The sequence below is a fragment of the Primulina eburnea genome, chromosome 7 (assembly GCF_022965805.1).
Source record: "Primulina eburnea isolate SZY01 chromosome 7, ASM2296580v1, whole genome shotgun sequence".
Taxonomy (NCBI): domain Eukaryota; kingdom Viridiplantae; phylum Streptophyta; class Magnoliopsida; order Lamiales; family Gesneriaceae; genus Primulina; species Primulina eburnea.
Window position 1 is genome coordinate 14,209,889 of NC_133107.1, and position 7,839 is coordinate 14,217,727.

Here is a 7,839-nt window from a genome sequence, read left to right on the forward strand (position 1 = left end):
ATACTCCAGTCTGCAAAGTGTGTCGACAACTCCTTGATGATAGCTAGATATTTTACAAACTTTTCTTCCCGTGCTTCGTACCCTCCTCTCACCTGTTGGGCTACCAACTGCGAATCCGTATAGATAAGGACCCGGGTAGCTCCAACATTCTGGGCCGCTTTTATCCCAATGATAACTGCCTCATATTCCGCTTCATTATTGGAGGCCCGGAAGTCTAGCCTCACTGCCAGCTGTATTCTCTCCTCGGTAGGGGATATCAGCAATACTCCCACTCCACTACCATCTTTACAGGAAGCCCCGTCTGCAAATATTCTCCAAATTCTGCCTGCCTCGGGAACAATCATCTCTGTGATAAAATCTGACAAGGCCTGGGCCTTAATTGCCTTCTTGGGCTGGTACTCGATGTCATATTCTCCCAATTCTACAGTCCACTTCACTAGCCTTCCCGAGATCTCGGGCTGAGTCATGATTCTTCCGAGGGGGGTGTTAGTCAGCACGGTGATAGGATGGGACAAGAAGTATGGGCGGAGTTTCCGTGCTGTAATCACCAGAGCCAGGGCCACCTTCTCTACCTCCGTATATTTGATCTCGGGCCCTTTGAGCGCGTGACTCACATAATAGACCGGCCTTTGATCGGTACCTTCTTCTCGGACTAGTACAGAGCTGACAGCATATTCGGTGGCAGAAAGGTATACCCAGAGCTTCTCTCCGGGTCCATGCTTCTCCAGGATAGGGAGCCTGGCTAGGTGGATCTTCAATTCTTCGAAAGCCCTTTCACATTTTTCATCCCAACCAAATTTTTGGGCCCTCCTTAGAGCTTGAAAGAAAGGGTAACTCCGGTGTGCAGATCGGGAAATGAAACGTGACAGGGCGGCGATTCTTCCCGTGAGTCTCTGCACATCCTTGATTGACTTTGGGGACGTCATTTCAGTGATAGACCTGACTTTCTCCGGATTGACTTCAATTCCTCTCTCAGTTACCATGAACCCGAGGAACTTGCCGCTCTTTACCCCAAATGTGCATTTGGCGGGGTTTAACTTCACCCCATACTCCCGAAGAGTAGAGAAGGTTTCTTCGAGGTCTGGGATGAAGTCAAGTTGTGCCCGGGATTTCACCAAGATATCGTCCACGTAAACTTCAACATTCCTTCCGGCCTGCTTGATGAATATCCGGTCCATCAACCTCTGGTATGTGGCCCCAGCATTCTTCAACCCGAAGGGCATGACCACATAGCAGAAGGTTCCTCCTGAGGTAATGAAACTAACCTTTTCTTGATCTTCCCGGGCCAGGGGAATCTGATGGTATCCCTGGTATGCATCCATGAAACACAACAGCTCATAACCCGATGTTGAGTCCACCAATTGATCAATCCGGGGCAGGGGGTAGCAGTCTTTTGGGCACGCTTTATTCAAGTCCCTGAAATCAACGCACATTCGCCACTTGCCGGCTGATTTTGGAACCAAGACCACGTTGGATAGCCAGGTGGGGAACTGGACCTCTCTGATCTGCCCGGCTTTCAATAATTCTCCCACCTGTTCAGCAATTACTTTGTCCTTTTCGGGACCAAAGTGCCTCTTCTTCTGCTTTATCGCCCGGGAGCCTGGGATGATATTTAACCTGTGCTCTGCCACGTGAGGGGAGATCCCTGTCAACTCTGATGAGGACCATGCAAATATATCCGCATTCTTTGCTAGGCACTGTAGCAATTGAGCCCGGGTCACTGGCTCAAGATCCCGGGCTATCCTTGTTGTTTTCAGGGGCTGCCCGGGTAAGATGCTTACTTCCTCCTGCTCCTCTCCCTCCATCATGTATACCTGTTGGATAGAGTGCACCTCCTCCTTCCCTGGTCTTCTACTCTCTCCACTTCGTCGGGCTCTTTTATTTTCAACTTTGACGGTTTCCGCATAGCACTTGCGGGAGGACGGCTGGTCCCCCTTTACTTCTCCGATTCTATTCCCCACTGGGAATTTTAGCTTCTGGTGGTAAGCCGAGGCCACGGCCCGCAAGGCATTCATAGCAGGCCTGCCCAAGATGATATTATAAGATGTGGGGGCACTTACCACCGTGAAAACCGTCATCACCGTCTTTCGGAGTTCTTCAGCTCCTATGGTGAGGGGCAAGGTGATTTCCCCCCGGGGATAAACAGTGTGGCCAGCAAATCCGAATAACGCTGTTTCTACTGGCTGCAAACGGTAGTCTTCCAGGTTCATCTGATCCAGGGCCTCCTGGAAAATAACGTTAACTGAGCTCCCCGAATCGACGAAGACCCGGCGAATGTCGTAATTCGCCACCTTCGCTTGGATGACTAGGGCATCGTTGTGTGGGAGACTGACTCCTTGAAGATCCCGAGGGCCGAAACTGATGACCGGTCCCTCACCCCTTACTGTATTTTCCACTCCGAAACTCTCATGCCGGGAATGTGCCTTCCTGGCTCGGTTGGAGTCTCCATCTGTCGATCCTCCCGAGATCATTTTAATCACCCCGAGGGTCGGTGACCTTCCTCCGTCCTTATTTTCCCGGCTTTGAGATGCTTGACCGGCATCACCATTCCTCTCCTGTCTAACCGGGCCTTTGTTCCCCGGCCCATACCCTGCATCTCTATTCACCCATGGTGGTCCCCGGGATTTCTTCGCTACCTGCTCCGAAGCACCAGGGCCCGACTGGGAAGGGGCCCGCTTCATTCTCCGGCATTCGTTCGTGCTGTGGGCACATTCTCCGTGATAGGAGCATATTTTCGTGATATATGGCAGGTTTGGGGGCGACTGGTATGACCTGGCTTTTTTCTCATCGTCGCAAATATGGATTCCTTCACCCCGGTGTGGCTTCATGGGGGTGTATCGAGAAAAACGCCCAAGATTGTTTCCTCGGGTGTGGTCATCAGTTTTTACCACCCGATCGCCCCTTTCTTTGCGGGTAGATTCCCTTTTCTGCCGCTGTGCTTCCTCCATATTTATATACTTCTCTGCCCGGGACAGCAGATCTTCAAAATTCCCAGGCTGCTTCTTCACCAAGGACCTGAAAAAATCTCCCTCCTTAAGTCCCAGAGTGAACGCTGTGGTTTTGGTTTCAGGAGCACAAGCCGGCACCTCCAGGGATGCTTTATTAAACCGGCGAATGTATGCCCGAAGAGATTCATCACCTGATTGCTTTACCTCGAACAAGCTAAAGGCAGTCTTCTTATACCTCTTGCTGCTGCTGAAGTGATGCAAGAAAGTGTCTCTGAAACCTGCAAAAGATTGTATGCTCTGGGGTTTCAACTTTTCGAACCACCTCTGAGCAGAGTCCACTAGGGTGGTGAGGAACACCTTGCACTTGATTTGGTCAGAGTAGCAATGTAGCATGGCCATAATCTCAAACCGGGTGAGATGCTCGTCAGGGTCTGAGTTTCCATCATACTCCCGTATTTTGGTAGCTTTGAAATGAGCTGGGAGGGGCTCACTCACAATCTCCAGGGAGAAAGGGCATCCCTGGGAAGCAGCCGGGGTTGAAACCTGAGATGACCCTGCTTTAGCTTCCAACTCTTTCACTTTCTTCCTCAAATCTTCTAGCTCCTGGGCCATAGAAGGGTAGGAGCTTTGGAAAACGCCTGTGAATTCTCTTCTCTGTCTCTCTCTTTTTCGAGAGGAGACTCTCCCATTGCCTCATTTTCCTTTGAGTGGCTGGGTTCAGGTAGGCCCCTTTCTGCGAGGGCTTTCTGGACCGCAGCAGCTACCAACTGAGCCAACTCCTCTGGGAGGTGACTGGCCAATGAATTTTCTTGACCTCCTTCCGGATTTTGAGGACCAGAGTGGTTCCCCGTAGTTTTATGAGTGGTAACCATATCCACGTCTTTAGCTACAGTTTCCCACAGACGGCGCCAATGATGTCGACGGGCAAATCAGGTAATAGCCGGGTGTGCAATCTGCCAAGTCTGGTGTTTGAATTTTCTATAATGAATGGCCGGTGATCCGGGAGGATTGAGTTCCCTATAGCCTGAGAACCAACGCCCGGGATGACCTGGGTATTAATCCTGAAATCACAGAACGTAAAAAGGGGGGGGGGGGGGGAGGCGCCGGAAGTTGTTCTGGCGTATCCACTCTGACGCTTAAGTCAGTGATGCACGCAAAGGAAAACTGAGGAAGAAAGTAAAAATACTTGTGAGTGCTTGTGAATATTCAGAGAAGAGTCGATACCCCTGTGAAATACCAACGGAGGGTATTTATAGATGAGGCGGGTAGATAACTTGCCCGCAAAGTTCGGATGGTGGTCCATGACTTGGGGTCATGGGCCACGTTGCAAAGTAGCGGGCCATGTACTGAGAGTGGACTTGGTCATGAAGTGTGGGAGGATGGGCTCCGCGATATCCGGAAGACCTGGTGGTCCGGGAGAGAACGTGTCTCCTTCCCGGGTATTTTCCATCCGGGTGCCTCTGAGGTACTTTTCGGACCGGGAAGTTTTTACCCCGGGTATTGGCTAATTACTCACTGGGATCATTGTGAATTCCTCAGATAACTAAGTGCACAACTTGCCGGGCGTCTGAAGATCCGGAATCCCGTTTTTCACCCCGGCTTAATGAAAGCAATTGCACTTTGATATTTTCTCTCTGCTCTGATCTTGCTCGAGTTCGAGAACCTCTCGGGTCAGGGTCTGTACCCGGGGCCCGGGTTCCTTTGGGGCATCACCAGTGTAGAAAAAATTGGATGAATTTGAGGGACAAAAGCACGTGGGATTGGAAGTGATCCATCCTCAAGGCATATTTGACCCCCAAGAGTTGCATACTCCAATAGCTCCGTTTAATTATGTGAATCTATACTATTTATCTATATTACGTGTCACCTCATAGATTCGAAAAACTTAAATTTTTCGGGACACTAATTTTGTAGAACAGAAATATTGGAAAGCTAGGAATTACTTTTATCAAGTGATCCGATTGTGTAAGTGTTTTGATAACATTTGAAATATTAAAAAATATTTTGGCTCATTATATAACTTAAATTTTTGTTGTTATACCAAAAATTATATATAAAAATAATTATGCAACTGATCAAAATATTTTAAATCATACAACAGCCTGAGTTTATGTTTCAAACAGCTTAAGTTTATGTTTCAATGTTCTAACAGAGACAATTAATAGTCCCCTATAATATTTCTATCAACAATTACACTTTTTGCAATCTGTTAGGATCAATGGAAGTGTATAGAGGAGGTGAACAACACCTCACAAATTTCTTCCCAAAAATTTTGTTGAAGACCTCCAATGATGTTAATAGTAGAATTCATTCTCGCCCATCAATTTTCAGCAGGAAACTTATATAATCAATGTACAATAACCATTGAAACTTATTGAACAAATGAAAACCAGTGAAACTGTAAGATAAAAAAATAATAATAAGCTGACGTAATTCAACTATAAGCAAATGTAGAGAAAATTAAAAATGATTAATTAAATTGTTTTAATGGCATGAATTAATTATGATATGCTTGATAAAATGTTTAAAAATATATTTATTGTTAGAATGCATAAAACTATATTTTTAAATGTTATTCAAGATGCGATCGAGGAACGAAGACCGATGGCTGAAAAAGAGAAAATATTTGTATTAAATAATTTTTTTAAAATATTTAAAATAAGGTTTATGCTATATGATATTTTTGGAAAATGAGATGTTTTGAGCTGATTTTATATGCCGAGACGTGTTTTTAAACGATATTCGATAAAAATATAATCTTTTGAGAACTCGGCTAATAATTTCACAAACTTTCTTAAACAAAATATTTTAAACATTCACTAATTGGCTTAATGGGCAAGAATTCCATACTAATGAGCCTAAGCTTCTACTAAGAGTTTTTAAATAAAATAAAAAGCCTAAACACTACCTGTAAACCCCATACAACTCACGCACACTAGTCCACAAATACAAGGATTCCTCTTGGCAGCCAACAATACACACACTGTTGGAAACTGAATTCCGGTGTTTGACAAAAGGATAAACCAACTGAACTAAGCAACTGAATTCAGCTAACTGATCGACGCAACTGAATTATAACTGAACAGCTAGCTGCTCTTTCAGCTGAACATCTCTTCAGTCATTCTCGTCAACTGACTCTTTACCAGCTGATTTCTCAGCTGTACATGTCATCAGTTGAAAGCGACAACCGACAAATAGTACAACTACCTGCAACTGGTAGTGGAACGCCGCATTTCAGAATGAGCAGTGTACGACTGTCAGAGTATATCGACGTGTCAATCAACGGCTATAATATTCAAATATCCTTTAATGTTACTGTTGAGAGAGAAGCCTATAAATAATCGAAGATAGCAGCCGAAGACATAACGACTGATTTCAGCTATTACATTTTACTTGCTGTTACGCTGCAAAAATATCTACTCACATTCAGAAGTTAAAAGCTCACGTTTACTGGTTATATCAGTAGCATTCAAGGCTACATTCTCGAGCTTAAATAGCACTATGTAATCTTTGATAAGTTTTTCTAAGTTGTGCTAAGATCAGTTACCATCTGTAAAAGTGTTATATACTAAGAGTTTCAGTTGTGGAAAAGTGATAAGTCCAAACTGAAGTGGGTCAGTGCAATATCTTGTATTTGATCAAAGTCTTTTAGTGGATATCCTATCTTCGTGATAGAAGAGGTGACGTAGGAGTTATTCAAGTCTCCGAACATCCAGAAACAAATTGTGTTATCTGTACTTCAGTCGTTACTTTTCAGTTAGATACTCTATCTTTCAGTCAGTTTATTTTTCCGCAACTTTTTCATTCAGTTTAACTGATTGTCATTGACCGACGTGATACCTAGTATCAGTTTGTAACAAAACTGAACTCAAATTGTCGAAGTATTTTTAAATTTTGAGGATTGTTTATTCAAGCCCCCCTTCTAAACACTATTTATTCGTTTAACCGATCCTTTCACACACACATGTAATTCTTCAAGGGAAGTTCTTAGTTATCAAAGGAAATCGTAGTAGGGTTCCGTTCGTCGATATTCTTCACATCACCAACTCGTTTTCGTGCGAAATATACGCAAAGGCACGCCTTAAATTTCTTTCAAACAAATTTCACACCATACTACGTATAATTTTTTTAATTTTCATGAAAAATATGATGCACAAGTTTTATTTCGCTTTATTGAATATACATGGATATAACTTGTGATGTAAAACTCTTCCTAATGATGGATAAAGGGGCTGCCATGGTAGGGTAACATGGAGTGACGTTTGTCCAACACAATAAGGGTCCATAGGTGCCGAACCAAAGGCTGCACACACATAGGAGAAGTCTTGAACGAAATAGTGCAAGTTTGTGCACTGGTGTTCGGTTAAGGGGCTAGGTGTAACGTACCGTATTTTTAAACTACTTAAAATTTTGCAGAAAATAAAAATTTTCTTAAATAAATAACAATATTCCAAATTGCGATAAAAATAAACTGCTCGTCAAAAAAATATTAAAATAAAAACAATTTCAAACAAAGTTTTTAAAAAAGTATTCGTTTAAACAACGTAAATAATCTCATAAAATCATAGTATTTGAAACAAGCATAAAGTTCTTAAAACATATGCGGTCCTCGGGTTTAGCCTCCATGTAGTCCAAGTGTGGGGACCCGGACGCTAATCAACTTCTTAATCATCGTTGGGATTTAATTATCTGTTCTGATAAACAGGGTCTAAAATTTTTCTTTTTAAATTATAACTGCGGAAGGTAATGGAATCTAAATACTATACATGTCTGTATATAAAAATACAATTCAGTATTAAAAATACAATAATGTACAACATTCTAATCTAAGGTTCACTACTAAAGTTCTAGTAGTACAATCCAATCTACTGTAAATCCGGAATCACCACGC